At 35.8% G+C, this 18,865-nt stretch overlaps 1 protein-coding gene across 1 annotated transcript in view; it reads right to left on the bottom strand.

The window, feature by feature from the left end:
* The window catches only part of LOC123538853 (uncharacterized), a 109,940-nt gene that overhangs the window by 19,455 nt on the left and 71,620 nt on the right, over window positions 1-18,865 (bottom strand). The gene's annotated exons all lie outside the window — the stretch shown is intronic.

Here is an 18,865-nt window from a genome sequence, read left to right as displayed (position 1 = left end):
TTCCGGATCGGGGTCCGAAAAGGCCACGGGCTGGCTCGGGTGACTGTTGTCAACACTCAGTACGTAGTACGCGAATGCACAAGGCTCGTGCACTCTTTCACGCACGACGGCGCCCTCTGTTGGCTCATCTCTGTCGTAAATGGGTTTGCGGTAGGATTCGAACCTCGCAACGATCACGAACGGTGCCTCTAGCTGCCTGTGGTAGTTTCTGAACCGCATATACTTGTTCTGGGGATCTGGCATTTTAACTCGAAGAGGGTCGACTGTTTTACAGAGTTCCATGTGATCATTTAGGTCAGACTCGGAATACTTCACCTGCAGACATCTAGGACACACGTGTAATGTGTGATGGCCCTTGCGCTGCCTGTAAATGAGTTTTCCTAGGTTGGTAATGGCGCAATAATGTTTGAAGACGCGGTCTTCCGTTTCCGGATCGTTGTTGTCATCATCATCATCATCTGTGTGTAACAGCAACAAGTTAGCGTGACCTCTAGTGGGGCCGCCGTACTTTGAAACTAACAGCGGGAACACAGTTTCTTTCTCTATAGTATAGACATTCACGGACACTCTGTTTAAAATCTCAAATTCTGAAACCTGCTCCATGGTGACGGCCGAGTTTTCAGACATAGATTTCGTAAGTCGGTACGATTTTCTCTCTTCCTGTAATTCCGTCCAGTGTATGTAAGGGTCAGTCCTATCCGGACCGACGTGCAAGGCAATGATGACGGCCCAAATGAAACAGTCTGTACTGTTGGAAGGTCTGCCCGTGACTGAAACCAGGCCACGGTATTCGAGGTCAGCTGGAAATACAAAGTCACCACAACGCCCTGCGAGCGGACGATAAACTAGAATAGTTTGTTCTATAGTGAGAATCTCGTCAAGCACCCAGCCGCTCGCCGACGAACAGAAAGTTTCAAGAGAAGAGTTAATCTTGAAGAAGGCCAAGTCGATTTGACTGCTGCTGTCGTCTGCTGTCAGCAACACCTGCGCTTGAGAACGGAATGTGGGCCTCTCTTCGTCTCTGAAATTTTAAAATCAAGACACCCTCTCTTTATTTTCATCAATTAATGAATGAATTAATTAAATACATAAGTGATAAATAATGACATGTGATCCTAACAGCAAACTTGGCAGCCGCATTATGAGCCTCCAACATACGCTCACTTCGTTGCTTGCTCACGGCGGTAATGTATTCTACGTATTATTAAAGACCCACCACAACATAGTGACCTCCAAGCTATTCTACAAGATGACAGGTGAACAGTTTCGGCCCTCCCTGCCTGAATTAATGAGTTTTTGTTGTTTTGATTTTGTACAATTTCATCTGCAAACTTACTCAGTCATTCATTTATACATTCATTCTCTTTGCAGTATAGCTTTAAAACATAGAGTAAAAGCTTACATCTTACACTGTATAAACAAAGTGTGGTCTAAACACACCTTAAGGTGGGTCGATACCTTATTTGTCAAATATGATATTCCTTCCGATTTTGATAAAACTTGGTCCAACTATAGCGCTATGGTTCCTTTTTATTTTTCTGTCGTCTTGGCAACAGTATGTTATCAGTGATGACAACACGAACGTCACAACTTAGGGCGCCAAAATGCCCGAAATCCGCGTTATAGGTCTTCTAAAATATCTAATTAAGATTTTAAATAAGCAAAACTTCACAATATGATTCTTTATTTAATTCATAAAAGGACCAGCGTGTTTATAAGTGGTATCGCACCACATTACAACGGACATTTATAATTTGATAGAGCAACCCATGTTCCTTCGGATGTAAAAATTTGACAAAAAATCGGCAAATATACGCAAAAATGACATCTTTAAAAAACTGCAGGCCCATTAAAAGTCTGATTTTTAGTACAATTGATAAATTTGCAAATGAAATGTCAAATAAAAAAGGGAACTTTACGTTTTCAGTTTTTCTCAATATTGTGTTAAAGATAAACTGTCCTTCCGATTTTTGGACGTAAAACGCGACGTTTTATCGACGTTGCTTACTGCTTTCATCGTTGCGCTTTGGACGCTTGCATTCTTACGTCCATTTCAACGGTATTCATGAACCAATAACTTTTTGAAATTATTATGCATCAGTCTTTCTAATATTGACGCACTATCAGTTATCGGGATTTCACGCAAGGACATTTTCCTTCCCTTTTAACAACAATACGCTACTTAACTGACCGCAATACACGGAATGTAATTTGGACATAACCGAACTAAGAAATATGATCTTTTCATTTTATTTCTGTTCATTTAATATTTCGTTTTTCTCTCTCGTTCCCGTTGAACTTGCAGTAAGCTTCCTTAATCGCTGAAAGCATGTCAATCAACATTTCCTGACGTAATAGAATTTTGTGTCACCGATTATGTTCTATATCCTGCACTTGTTTAGAAGTCAATAAAGTCCGTGAAGACCGATTGATAATTCATTTTTCCCGCCCTTCATTCGCACGTGTATTTTGTTTGGCACGTGGGGCGTATGAACATATCAGTAATGGCTGTTTCTTTTATGCACCAAAAACTGAACCGGTAAAAAGATATAGAATGAAGCTAAATGATATCGAGGCAGGCCTAAACGAAAACATGCGTGCATTTAGTAAACAAGAAATATCTTTAAAAATGATGGTCGGCGAATTGTAATAAGGAAAGAAGTTTATGAAATTTTCATCTAACATTCATCTTTCATCTAACATTTTTCAAATTGCAAAACTAAACACCGCACTTTAACAATTTAAATGGTTCCCTTTTAATTTTTCGCAAAGGTTTCTAAGGTTGCAATTTTGTTTCGTTTATCCTTAGATAAATAACTACAGCTGTAGTTTGATGAAGATTCATGAAGCGGTTCATAAGAAGAAATCATTAAACGTGTTTATATTTTTAGCTAAATTGGTCCCTATCCCCATTTGTAACAGAATAGCAGGAGACCTTACGATATTGCTACACATCGAGTTTGATAAAAATCCATTACATTTTAGTGGTTAATGCGAAGAAAGGCATATCTACTTTTAGCTATAGTGGTCCCTAATAGGGCCCAAGTTCCTATATAAATAAATTTGGAAGAGGACCTTATGATGATGCTCCAGACCAAGTATGACAAAGATCCACCAAGCTGTTCATGAGACGCTGTATAAAGGCTAGTTTTAGCTCTAGCAGCCCCTAAATGGGGTCAAATGTCCCAGCTGAACAAAGTTGGCTGCGGGCCTAATAAAGATGCTACAAATCAAGTTTGATTAGAATACATGAGAAAAAGTCAATTAAAGGATTATTTTATTTATTATTTTTATTTATTTCTAAAATAGGCCAACTGATCCCGCTTTAACAAATGCATATTCGCTATTCATGAATCTTTGGACAATGACGTCACACCCATAAAAAAGTGAAGGTCAAGCAAAACATACAATTGTAATTATTTCAATATTTTTGTTTCATAAGCAAAGTTTGACCGTAGTCATATCACATAGATAAACTGTATGCAGCGTACCTTCATTTCAGTGTAATGAGATTCAGTCATTATATAGCATATATATAATGAAACAGATTTCAACTGAGTTCAATATTTGCATACCATACTAAAGAAAAATATTCATATAAAATTATAATAAATCGGTTAAATAATTTATAACAAATATATCAAAGCAAACAAGTACTCATTTTAATATGCAATCTGAATAAGTCACAAAAGCAAGAAACCTTTTCATAAACAGACGACAATTGTAACAAGGAAAATCTTTTTAAAAGCACTTCTCTACATAAAAGACTCTTATCACAACCTTATTCATGTGATACGCAGACCGTATTCAGCTCTTTCTTTAATTTGATATATGTTGGTATTTGAACAGGTTTTTATCTTATTTATTAAACTTACTTATCATTTTGAGATATATCAATATTCTTGCTAAATATACTGAGCCAAAGTTAGCTTTAAAACTGTGAACAGCGTCGTTTAGGATAAACGCTTTGTCTACATTTCACTCAGCGTAGCACAGTCAACAGAGTGAAAGAAATTGACACTCTCGTCCAATCAGACAGAGTGTTGCATAAATCTTCCATTTTGATAAATTATCTATAATGCGTTATCAAGTAGTTTGACTTGCAAACTGAAGTCACGTGGCATAAGCAACGAAAACGAATTTAGACGGCGTCGCCGAAAAAATGTTTGCATGTAGATCACTTTCCCCTAATATTAGTCGGATTTTTCCATGCTACGCAACTACTTAAAACAGGCGTCAAAATCATCGTGCAATTCCACACAAAATCGTATGCTAATGAATAGTACCGATTTCATTATCAGATGCCGACGGAATTAACATATCGTCATCATCCATATTAAGGACATATCTGCCTCAGGTATTTTAATATCATTATTTGTGAAGCACTAACCGATTCGGAAACTTTTTTTTCCACAACAAAATGTGTAAGTTTCTAAGAAAACCAACATCATAATATTCCCAACAGTCATTCTCGTTTATAAGTATGTGAAGTCTCTTATGCTGCATACAATCATATTTAATGCTGTGTTACTCGAATGTTTTCTCTGCTAATACGTGACCTAACATGTATTTTAATGCATCAATGCAAAGTTAAACTGTAAAAAATCGCGAACATCCATTTCTTTGAAATACCTGCATGTTTATCTAATTTGCAAGGCGAACTTATCTTCTGTTAGTTTCCAATTATATTTTGCCCCCCCCCCCCCCCCCCCAGATTAATGTAAATAAATGACAGACCTATCATAAATAAGCGCATTTTTGCAGTTAAAAGTAGAAATGACAAAGCCAACATCGTAAAAAGAATCTTTTTTTTTTTAATTTGTATTACGCGCGAAATATTTCACACCTTTTCCTAAATGTAACCAGTCTTAAATTATTTCCATTATAGATTAAACAGTAGGTATACAAAAAGATCACAAGTTGTTACGATTAGCCATGTAAAGGCACTGGCCTCCAGCTTATTGCTTGAAGTTCGATCATGTTTTGAACATAAAATCAAGATTTTTTTTTGGTTTCTAATCTGTCTTAAAATGCCATATCAAGAGAGTGGTTTAGAAACCTTAAGAAATATTGCAATTATTTTTGATATCTATTTTTTTTCTTTTCTTGCTTTCGTACGATCTGGAGGTCAATGCCTTTATAACAAGTTTACTAAAACATTTACTGCGTGAAATCATTATTCTAAAAACGAATGACTTTTCCATAAATCATGTCCAAATAAATCACAAGTCTTGTCGACGTCAGGGCATGAAGGCATGATACATGTATTTTTAGTGACTCAACATGATTCTTCCGATACCATATTTCAGCAGAACCTGTACTAGATCGGTATATACATTTGAAATCGTACACTGTTAGGAAGATTTTCCTAATGTTTGGTTGAACACACCTATAGATGTTAACGTCAAGATGGAAACGTAATGAAAATCCGGATTGAATATGCGTAAACATCGAGTCTTCTTGATAGATACGGAAGCAGACGTTTTTTCTTTGTATTTTGGCGGGAAAACAGCACGTGGCTTTCCATGATGTTCCTTCGGTAATGACCGAATACTTATACAAAAAAAAAATTACGTATCGATGTTATATTTTCGCGTTGGAGGAAAATAAAAAAAAATATGGGTGGCGGGTTTTTTTTAAGGTGCCTTCCGACCCTCCCATACAATTAATTCTGTCCATTCGCTTACCTACATGTAAGTATGCGCACAATTCGTTATCAAAGTTTACAATTAATTTACGCTTAGTTATACTTGCTTATAATATGTTTTTCTCGTAGAACGAAGAACAAACACATGAACAGATATCTAATTGCATGTGACGCTTTACGTACATGGCATCTAACGTTAAAACGTTGAGTCATAGTCGAAAAATCGGAAGGACAGTTTGTCTTCAACACAATATTGAGAAAAACTGAAAACGTAAAGTTCCCTTTTTTATGTGACATTTCATTTGCAAATTGATCAATTGTACTAAAAATCAGACTTTTAATGGGCCTGCAGTTTTTAAAGATGTCATTTTTGCGTATATTTGCCGATTTTTTGTCAAATTTTTACATCCGAAGGAACATGGGTTGCTCTATCAAATTATAAATGTCCGTTGTAATGTGGTGCGATACCACTTATAAACACGCTGGTCCTTTTATGAATTAAATAAAGAATCATATTGTGAAGTTTTGCTTATTTAAAATCTTAATTAGATATTTTAGAAAACTTATAACGGCGGATTTTGGGCATTTTGACGCCCTAGGTTGTGACGTTCGTGACGTCATCACTGATAATATACTGTTGCCAAGACGACGGAAAAATAAAAAGGAACCATAGCGCTATAGTTGGACCAAGTTTCATCAAAATCGGAAGGAATGTCATATTTGACAAATAAGGTATCGATCCACCTTAAGGACGCTCGCTACAGTTACGTATTTTTTTCTCAATAATAGATTTTGATGAAATGTTTTGTATTGAAAGGTCATGTTATGATGTATTGAAAAATGAAATAAAAATACTAGGTCTGACTCACCAGCTTTGTTTTAATTTTATTTGCCCTTAGATATGATGCTATTTTTAACATTTTACAAAATTTCTATAATCCTAAAATATATTTCAGTAAAGTAAAATAATCAGCATAAATTTGATTATCTAAGCATTTTTATAACGGAAAACAATATATCTATTTGAAACATGCTCAGAGAAATAAAAAGAAACTGATTTTGTAAAGAAGGGATTATTTGTTCAGCAGACCCAAGGGCTGTTTTTGCATATTTTTGTCAAGTTTCACATAATAGAATTTAATCAAACTCTGCACATACCTTTGGTTATTTCTACCTAATCTAAAACAAAAAAGATTGGTACGAAATACTCTTTCAGTGTTTGAGCAAATGACTTAGAGATATATCGAATTATCAAACGGCAGATTTCTTAATAAGCGGATTTTAAGGTGTTTCTAAAGCATTTTGATGTCATAGAGCGATGAAAGTTTCCGCCTTTCTACGAACAAAACCTATAGTTTACGAATACGGATGTACGGTATGGGTACAGTACGTGATTAGAAACAGCTGTGACTCAATGCAGAATTGGAGCGCTGGTATAAATTACAGACTCCAGTATATGTTGGATTAATGCAATTTGAACTAGAAGTACTTTAAATGTATATATTTTGTTACCATGGTGATACTTACCCTAACCTTTAGTCAGTATATTATACATAGTATACATTAAATGCATGCGAACATACAATAATTGCGAATTTTTGCCGGACACGACATTAGATAATCGCTTCCGGGCATGCGCAGTAGACCGCTCCAACTCTGCAATGAGCTACATCGATTAGAAACACAACCAAATTGGCACGGTGTTGGGGTAAATATCGACCCGTCCGGAAAAACTGTAGCGAGCGCCTTTAATACGTCAAGTGCTGTGCATCATAACACGAATTTGATAATACACCACGTTTAATAAAATCTGTAAAAAGATCCTTTGGAAGCAAAGAATGCAGCCAAGAAGAATAATAGCAGACTCGGTTTGATTGAGTCTGTTCATGAGAGGTAATGTAATGTGCAACACCTCTCACGCCCCCAAGCACCGGCTTAAGCGGAACACTATTATACATATGTTGAATGGACTCCATGATCCCAAAGGACCAGAAAATACAACAACACTGAATCCAAGTACGGGGAGACTGGGAACGTTTGTAGAATCGACTTGTTTATGACAGTTAAAGAAAGTAGAATTTATGATGTTTCGGCAGGCAGAGCTAAAATGAGACAGAAAAAAATATTACATTCGTGACTTTCGCGCTCGCGATATGTTTCTCGGAGGGGTTGATATTTATCCCAACACCGTGCCAATTTGGTTATGTTTCTAATCGATGTAGTCCATTGCAGAGTTGGAGCAATGTGTGATTATCTAATGTCGCGTACGGCAAAAATGCGCATTTAATGTATAACATGTATAATATACTGACCAGAGGTTAGGGTCAGTATCACCATAGTGTATATATAGTCTTCCAGTCTCCCTGTACTTGGATCCAGTGTTGTTATATTTTTTGGTCCTTTGGGATCATCGAGTCCATTCAACATATGTATAATAGAGTTCCGCTTAAGCCGGTGCTAGGGGGCGTGAGAGGTGTTGCACATTACTTTACCTCTCATGAACAGACTCAATCAAACCTAGTCTGCTATTATTCTTCTTGGCTGCATTCTTTGCCCCGCCGTTACATGACTGTTGGAAAACGGCGTTAAACCGAAAATAAAGCATTCTTTAAGCATTATATATATATTTACAGTACTTTTAGTTTAAATTGCTTCAATCCGACATAAACTGGAGTCTGTAATTTACCGGCGCTCCAACTATGTATTGAGTCACAGCTGTTTCTCATCACGTACCGTACCCATACCGTACATACGTATTCGTAAACTATAGGTTTTATTCGGAGAAAGGCGGAAACTTTCATCGTTCTATGACATCAAAATACTTTAGAAACACCTTAAAATCCGCTTATTAAGAAATCTGCCGTTTGATAATTCGATATATCTCTAAGTCATTTGCTCAAACACTGAAAGAGTATTTCGTACCAGCCTGCGTTGTATAAATGTCCACCACATCCCAACTCGTTGTAATTTGATATAAGCGAAATCTAATATGGTGACCTATCAATTTTCTTTTTGTTTCAGCTTAGGTAGACATAACCAAAGGTATGTGCAGAGTTTGATTAAATCCTATTATGTGAAACTCGATAAAATAGCAGAAGTACCAACTTAAAATTGACAAAATTATACAAAAATAGCCCTTGGGTCTGCTGAACAAGTAATGCTTTCTTTACAAAATCAGTTTCTTTCTATTTCTCTGAGCATGTTTCAAATAGATATATTGTTTTCCGTTATAAAAATGCTTAGATAATCAAATTTATGCTGATTATTGTACTTTATTGAAATATATTTAAGGAGTATAGAATTTTTGAAAATTGTTAAAAATAGCACCATATCTAGGGACTAATTAAATTGAAACAAAGTTGGTGACCTAGTATTTTTATTTCATTTTTCAATACATCATAACATGATCTTTTAATACAAAACATTTCATCAAAATCTATTATTGAGAAAAAAACAGCAGCGAGCTTCCTTAATTATAAACTCGTCGAATAAAATTCATAAAATGCTCGGCAGAGCCTCGCATTTTATCATTATTATCTTACTAAACTCGTTGAATAATTTGAATATGAAAAGACACACATATACAGTCCTCTTTATAAAGAATTAGAATAAATCAATTACCTAATGTTACCCTCGCTGTCAAAACGCAACATCCGGGCGTTCACCGCCATGTACCAGCGCGTGTTCGTCCATCTGAAAACAAAAAAGAGAGATAACATTGTTTATTCGAGGCCGGGTTAGACACAAGACTTTACATTTTATGTTAAAGATATCCAATGCGCATCATTCGCTAAATCAGGTTATTTTAAATACTATCTCTGAATGTAGAGAATTTTATAAACAGTCTGCATTTGGCAGAGGTACATTTACCACAAAATATCGTATATACAATAGTCATTTGTTAAAAAAAACAAAAAACAACAAAAAAAACCCAGAAAAACAACACCTCCAGTTTTAAAGCGGAAGTCCACATTTATACTGTGCTTTACTTTACACGTATCAGGTGTGGTGTGTTCTGCTTTAAACCAAACACAAAGTTTACAAATGTGCCATGAAGTAATTATTCATATTTTCAAATAGTAATTTATGTATATATAATATTTAAAAACAAATAAATCGGCGCCTGATGCCATGTCAAAATAATGAATAAATTGGTTTGAAACGAGACGAAATTTCATGATTTAGATAAAGGTGTTTTACCTGTTTAGCTGTTCAGTGAGGTTCCAGTTAAAATGTGATCTTTTGCCAGAAAACATTTCTAGCAGAGAATGTTTTTCCGCGCCAGATGGTTTTATGGTGAAAACGACACCTGCGTTGCCGTGGATACGTTTAATTGACTGTCTGAAAGCTGGGTGATTTTGTTCAGGAGATTGGTGGTCACATCCTGACGGACCTGCCACGGACCGTGTGCAGGTGGATCTTCTTTGCGCAGACACGGTGGCAGATTTGCCTGCAATTTTTCTCAGCGTCCGTGCCTGATGAACTGTTAAATACTCTTCGTTTAAATGTTTTCTTGCGTTTTTTTGGACTGATGACAGTTAAATGCGCGGGGGTTTTATAGTGAGAGGCTGCAAAGCGCATATGCCACGCTGTGTTTGATTACATTTACGATAACAAAGAAATTGCCCTGAAGAATATGTATCAATTAGGAAGAACGTCCTTATCTGATATAATCGATTAGTTACACCAAGTCACAGACAAGTTTATGCTCGTGCCCACACAAAAAGCGAAAATTAATTTGTGAACATTGAAAACTAACTAAACTAATTTTGTGCACTTTTTTATAAACAATGTACAGGAATAATAATCCACTGCATAATGAAATAAGCAGCAGTAGGCGTTTTCTTGTAATTGCATCACGAAAGTACATGTAACAGATTCAGAATTAAAAATGGCAAAAGATAAATCAACATTTTACATGTGCTGAGAATAAAAATTTAAATTCATTACTTCTTATTTGTGTACATTACAATAGGATTTCAGTGGGATATTGCCTGTGAAAAAATATAGTTAGTGATGGTATCGGCATTGATTTTTGCATATGGTACAGATTTTTTTTAAAAGATTTTTTGTTTAATATAATAAAAGTTCTGTATTTAAAGTACTAATTTTGTGGCCTATTTTAAATTTAATTTTTTGATATGATAGCTAACCTTTTTCAAAGCCTTTGTATAAGGGCATACTAATCTGCAGCTGTAACAGTTTTCATCAAAGGTACTCAGTTTTCAAGAAACCGACATTTACATCGAAATAGGTGCAGTGTGGTGTACATATTGCATTTTGTAGTCCAGGAGTTTGAGATACCGTTGATTTATTCCGCTTTTTTAGTCCCATCAACAGAACACTGCAACCTGTGGTTACTTTAAAAGTACCAGTTATTTTTTCATGAAACTTGATGCATTGATAGAGGGCAAATGTTTAAAGAACATGTGATTTTTTTTTATATTTTATTGCTGTGTCACAAAATTGAATTCAGTGGCATAAAGCAGTTAATACCTATGACAAAAAGTGGGTCCAGTCATAATTGCAAAGGAAATTTGGTATGTCTATCCGTCTGTTTGTCTGTCCATTAGTTTGCTGATTGTTTTTTTGTGTGTTTTTTTTTTTTTGGTTTTAGTATCAAGCTATTCATTTACATTGTGATAACACCATTTATCGTAATACAAGATCAGTATCAGCATTTGATTATTTGATACATCAGTAAAACCGTATCGTTTTTATTTGCAGGCGCTATCTTTCATACTGCCATTTTTGCTATGAACATTAAATGTGTAAGTTTTGTATTTAATCCTGTCATAGGTTTGAACAATTCATTATTGTGATATTAAATGCAATTAATCCATTGTCTGTGATTACCTCCTTTTATGGATCTCATTATCTATTCTAACGTGAAATTAAAAACCTTGTGTAACTGTAAAGCGAGTTTGCTTCTTTTTTTGTTCCGTGAAGTTCGTTTATTTTAGTATTTTCCATTTACATGCTTACAATATAAAACATGATATATACATAATAAGACACAACACAAGCAAATGGCCATTCAGATTTGTGTGAGATAATGAATAAGTCAGTTGTTCAGTATGGAATCCAACCCTTTTTCTTCTTGAAACCTTTAGACACTACACCAGTTTTACTAAATTGTAATGGAAGAAGATGTTTACGGTGACATTGTTGGTGTATAATTTCTTTTTCTTTTTCATTTTGAAATGCCATGTTTAGTTACAATGGCATTTTAAAGTTCTAAAGATATCATATCAACTCAAGGAACTCGATTATATAGTTGAATGGTCATATATGATAACGAAAATAGCAAAATCAGTTGAACGATAAAACAAAAACAATTCAACGCCGTAAACTTGATACTCCTTATCAGAAATTTACTGGACTCTGTACAAAGAAAGTCATACAGTAAGCGCAATCCAGAAACACGCTCTTCAAGATGTAATTACACAAGAATCGGATTTTATAAGACTGTTGAGAAAGAGACCAAATGAAAATTTCGTTTTCACTTAGAAGACAGAAATAAGCATTTTTAATACAAAATTTCGATCTCGACAGACTTCTAAGTTGACGCAGAGAAGTGCAAATTGTCCTCTCAGATCTTGACCGCATTTATGATACAATTTCAATCACTTTTCTTGGATGTATATTTGGCAATTGATATTTCATATCATACACTTTGGGTTAAGCAGTCGAGACTATCAGCATTCCTTTCGATACCAGCTATACGAACATACTCAGTTTTCTTAAACCAACGTTTGTGGTATCTTCAGCTGACTTTCTGGTTAGTTTTCTTGAAGTGTTTTGCGTCCGATTGTACTTGATAGTCTCTGTTGGAAATTTCGATATTTCGTTGCAACATATTTACTCATATTTTATTGCTTATTATTTACATTTGTAATACCATGGGGAACCGCCACAGCAAGATAGCTATCGTACAGCGCCAAACTAACACTATATTCATATACTTGCGATTAACGAAATGCACTTCATACATGCAAATTTTTAAGGGAACGCTGGCACTGTTAACCGGCATGACTGATTGTTATCGTTATTTACATATACGTGCGGCAAACCGAATACACTGTGTACATACAGCACCTAAGGCGTCCTATTCAAGCTAGTAAATGACGGACAATATTCCAAACTTGTAATCCGAGTAACTGGACTGCGAACAAAGATCGATAGATAATCAACGGTCTGAACTGATCCGAGATGTTTTTTCATTCTTTGCCGAGGTGGGATGAATTCGTTTATTGATGATAAGCAGTGATAAATAAACAAGGCGCTGAGATACATTTGTATATTCTTTAAACATAGGTGCACAACGAATTTCTCACGTACAAATACGCCTTACATACACAGCGAAATCGCCTTAGCAATGCGCGCGCTTCTTCAATATGTAGCTTACATCTATGTATTCTGTCAGGTATCTTGAAAGTAATATAATAACTTTAAACGCAAAGATATTCGATTCCAGAACAAACTGTTAAAGTTGAGAGAGTATAATATAATTGTTTTATTCTTAGTACATGTACGATTATTAAATTTTGTATTTGGATACAGTTTTCGAGCGCAAGAAGATGAATGCATGAATTGCCATGAGTATGTATGTATGTTCTGCGGAAATTTTCTCCGTTATCCGAATTTAATGCAATTTAAAATACAACGCTAATTCAAAGGTATTCACTGCGGTTGATGTATGATCACAACTTAAATTGAATAAAAATATATTGTTAACATATTCATAGGAAGGCGGAGAAACTACAGGTAACAGGTTCAAATAACAGTTCACAGAAATGAAACATTACATGCGGTTTTTGGACGTCTTGTTTTAGTTAGGCTGCACTAAATGTATTTTTCAGAAATAAATAAATACCACTGGCTAATCAGTCGATGTCAAAAGTGATAATCCCAGAAAATCGATATAGGTATCACCGTATTCTGTCAGAAATCTTGAAAGTAATATAATACCTTTTAACGCAAAGATATTCGATTCCAGAAAGAACTTTGAAAGTTGAGAGGGTATAATATAATTGTTTTATTCTTATTACATGTACGATTATTTGCATTTGGATACAGTTTTCGAGCGCAAGAAGATGAATGCATGAATTGCTATGGGTATGTTTGCTTTCCCCTAAGGTTCACGTGTACGGCATGATAAATGTCAATATTTGCCATCAATCCTTTCATACAAAAGGTGTAAGCAAAAAGGATGATCAAGTTCTACTTTTTAAGACAATATTTCACGTCTTCGCGAGTTTCACAAACTTTACCTATTGTAAATCATTGTAACTGTAAGATAATTTGTAACATAGAGAAACTATGCTGTTACTTTAACAACGAATTGTTCTTGTCTTCTGCAGTAATGCAGAAATTTTCTCCGTTATCTGAATTTAATGCAGTTTAAAATACAACGCTTATTCAAAGGTATGCACTCCGGTTGATGTAATCACAACTTAAATTGAATAAAACTATATTGTTAACATATTCATAGGAAGGCGGAGAAACTACAGGTAACAGGTTCAAATAACAGTTCACAGAAATGAAACATTACATGCGGTTTTTGGACGTCTTGTTTTAGTTAGGTAGATGTATTTTTCAGAAATAAATAAATACCACTGGCTAATCAGTCGATGTCAAAAGTGAGAATCCTAGAAAATCGATATAGGCATAACCCGAGGCAGACTTGTAACATACTCGAAAAGTAACATTGTTACATGTTACAAGACACTAGAAAAAAAACTGTGGCGTAAAAATTCTGTAAGGTCTTAACTTGATAATACTTGAAATGTAAGGGTGCCCACATGAATAAGAAAAAGTGAGTTTATTTGTAATAAGCACCCTTAAAAGTGTTATTGACAAAGCATTAATAGAACATACAAGTAGCAATGAAAAACATTGCAACGCACGACAAGATGGCGAAACAACAGGTGCATTTGCGCAAGTCTTAATGATGTTGATGTTATCTATACTGCACCGAAATCGGGCAACATTTAAAGAGATAGATAAATGATTGGGACACACCCCGTTCGTGAGGGACATATTATGATGGTGACGAGACAGTCATATTTTCTTGATTTTCGAATAATTCGATCAACCATTAATATCAAAATATATAAGAAGACCAGTTAGAAACATAGAACGCAACCCAGCAAAATAATAACAGACATGACTTAAATCTGTTTATGACAGGTAGTGATATATGTGCACAACTACGCACGGCCCGTAGGTAAACTTGCATTTAACAACCAGTAGTGTTTAACCAAAAACGTCATTATGCATATTTAACAGCGTTGTGAATAATTAGTTCGTTTAGGAAACATCCTTAAGACAACATGTGAATTTTCTTTTCTGAAATCCAAATTCACATTTTAAATGTCTACAGTCTGTCAGATTTTTGAATGATATCAAGACATCTCGCACAAAGAAAGTTCTCCGTGTAATCCGTCACTCACAAAGTCAGCCGATAAAATAAACATGTCATTTAATTGGAGTTCGCTTGTGTGTGCACTTTTTATCTAACAAAATTGTTACTAATTATCTATAATTAATTGATAAAGATAAGCAGTGGCCAAAAACACCTAATCCCTCTCAATACACCTTTTCTCTCCTCAGGAAATGAGATAAAATCTCCCGATTTGTAATTAACACCCCGATTATGCAATCTCTCCTAATTAACTAATTAAGTAATTAATTGATTACGCAACCTGATCCGATCCCAATCCGATCCGATCTGATCCGCTCCGCTCATGCTCCCGACGTGGCGGATCTCTCACAAACACACTACTCACCGTATAACCTATAATTGTCTCAGTGCGACGTTAAACCCAACAAAATAAATAAATAAATCATGGTCAGATTACGAAATACAGTTCTTTCTTACGATCGACTTAAGATATTGACGTCATGTTGTTGAGCTGTTTATATAGAGTTTAATTAAGGATCGGACCGTTAAGACGCGTAGTGCTCTTTTTGACAGAAAGTCCACTTTCGTATGCACATTTTTCTGGCGCTGTGACCAGACAACAAATATGGATTTACAAAAGCATATAGCACAGAGAAATGCTCAGACGAACAAATTAGAAAAAAAACCAAATTGAAGAAATGAACGAGAAAATTGCAAATCTTACGGACAGCGAAGAGTTCAATGAAGAAATTGTATAAACCGAAAAGTATATGCTGGACTTAGACCTCAAATTGAGACACCCTAGTGAGTTCAGACATACAGATAACACAGTAACACAACCGTAAGGCTTCCCCATTGATTGTTAGCCAGCTTTAAACGTCGAGCCACAGCAGATATTTTCTACCGGATTGTCGCAGTCCATTACCGAGCACTTCCGGGTTTCAACAAACACAGTTGAACGTAAACGCGCATACTTTCATCAGTCAAAATGTAAGTAACAATGCTTTTCAATTTCATAGACTGCCAAAGTTGTCTCTACAAAAATTAACGGTGATATTCTTAAATGGCAAGGTTTCTGGGATTCCTTTGAATCAACCATTTACCTGAATACCAATCTCAGAGACGTCCAGAAGTTTACATACATACAGTCTCAGCTAGAGGGCGCTGCAGCATGTACTATAGACGATTTTGTCCTACAAATGCTAATTATTTGAGAGCAATTAGTTTGCTACGAGAGAGGTTCGGACAATAATATAAGATTTTGCACACCACAATAAAGGCCTTGATACAGCTACCGACCCCATTTAACACGCTTGGCAGCATACAAGCGTTCGATGACAAAATGGAAACGTACATTCAAGGGTTAGAATCAATTGGACAGAATCAAGAAAGTTACGGAAGCCTGTTAGTGCCAATGATTTTAGACAAAATACCACCAGAAGTCAAAACAAATCTTGCACGAGAACACGTGAGAGCATTGAGGAAAGAAGTCAGTCTGCATACTTGAGATCAGAATTCAGGGCTATAAACCGGAAATAAACGATGTCAAAGTTACATCGTCCTTATACACTGAAGTGTTATCAAAGTAAAGAAGAAAGCAAACGATAGATAAGACAGAGACAGGTTTTAATACAAATATAAAAAAAAAATATATTATTTGTGCATTTTGTAAAGAATCCAATAAACATATTGACTGTGCAAGGTTTCCTGACACGCTGTCAAGAATGCAGAATTTGAAAGAAACAACTGTGCTTTAATTGTTTAGGTAAACACCGCGTTTTAAATTGCACGTCACATAAAAGATGCCTGGTCTGTAAAAAGAAACATCATACTAGCATTTGTGACTACAAGCATACAGAACAGAACAGTGGCAAAATATACCAGATGTACCACCATCAAAACCGGAAACGGCAGTACTACATTCATCAACCCGAGAAACTTCCCATGGTGTCTTACTAAAATAGCCATTAGCAACGTGACTGGTCATTTATCACCGAGACGCTAGCAGAAGAACTGCAATTATCAGATTCCGGTACAGAATCCTTACCTCTCATGAACAGACTAAATCAAACCGAGTCTGCTATTATTCAGCTTGGTTGCAATCTCTGCTTCCAAAGGATCTTTTTACAGATTTTATTAACTATCACAACAGCAATTTTTAAATGCCGTGTGGCGGCTGTAAAAAGTATCCCCGTACTTGGATTCAGGGTTGTTATATTTTCTGGTCCTTCGGAATCATGGAGTCCATTTAATTGATGTGTAATAGAGTTCCGCTTAGGCCGGCTCTCGGCAGCGTGAGTTGCATATGTCATTACCTTTCATGAACAGACTCAATCAAACCGGGTCTGCCATTATTCTGCTTGGTTGCATTATTTGCTTCGAAAGGATATTTTTAAAGATTTTTTTTACAATTAGTAACGTTTGGTAACCAAGAGCAACAACTAAACATGTTAATATCGCAACGGTGTACCTCATTACAAACCAGAAAAAGAGAATTCAAATCAATGTATTAATCGTACTTACTATATCAGTACCCATCAATACGAGTCTACTGAACACAGCGTCCCATTTACCGTACCTGAAAGAACTGAACCTGACACATCCGGTTAACGGCGACGAGATATTTACAATTTCTATGCTGGTAAGAGCTGACCATTACTGTGATGTCATTGAAGATCATATCATACGTGGATGTGGACCAAATGCCGTGAAATCCAAAATTTGATATCTTTTGTCGGGGCCTATGCATGCATACTCTAGCAATACTACTAGCTCGATGAACCATATATTTAACGTTATGACGGCACGTGCACGAGATGAAACCACTATAGAACGTTTCTGGTCACTTGAGATAATATGTGTCACTCCGAGCAAAGACGAAAATGAGAAGACTGATTACTTGGCGCAGTATCAAATTACAACATCACAAAGAAAATAAATGAGTACGCAATCCGCAGACTTAGTAAAAAACGAGATATGCTTTAAAGAAATATGATGAAATTATATCAGAGCAAGAGTGCCTGGGATTTATAGGAAAGATCGACGATGTTACACAAACCTCATATACAGGCCACTATATTCCCCACCACCCTGTGCGAAAGGAATCATCTTCCACTCCTAATCGTATCGGCGCGACTTGCTCACCATTTATTCTTAACTGAACTATTCTCAAACACCTGGAATCAAACAAATCCAAAAATGCAGCTGAGATTTTAAAGAGAGATTTGTATGTTGACAACATACTCTTAACTTTTTTAAGAAAACAGAGATTTATTCATCTATTTCCGTGATGCACGTGACCTGATGAAATGTGCCAGTATGAACTTAGGGTCGTGGTCTTCTAACAACCCCGAACAAAAAGCTATCGCCACAAAAGAAAGAGTCATCGACACAAATGAAGTAACCAAGGTACTAGGTGTGTGCTGGAAACCGGATCCAGACTGTTGATCGCGAAAAATCGAGTAGCTCCCGTGAAACCTATGACGTTACCACAGCTCGAACTTATGGCCACAGTAGTCGGCGCCAGATTAGTTCAACACGTACAAGAATCTTTGAACATTTTGACGTCATTTGCTGGTCCGATAGCCAGATAGTACTTCATTGGTGATCAACATCAAAACCACTCAAACGGTTCGTGCGGAACAGGATAAAACAAATACAGACTGTTCAACATATGATAATCCTTTGGATCTTCCTTACCTTCTTACTTGGAGTCCAATACCACTACATGTACAAGATTCTTTGGAAAAAGAAGATCATGGACATTTGCATTAAATTGGACGTTTTTATTTTCACGTCTTCTGGCTTAATTG

Source organism: Mercenaria mercenaria, chromosome 18, assembly GCF_021730395.1.
Source record: "Mercenaria mercenaria strain notata chromosome 18, MADL_Memer_1, whole genome shotgun sequence".
NCBI lineage: Eukaryota > Metazoa > Mollusca > Bivalvia > Venerida > Veneridae > Mercenaria > Mercenaria mercenaria.
This window is presented reverse-complemented; position numbering and strand designations above follow the sequence as displayed.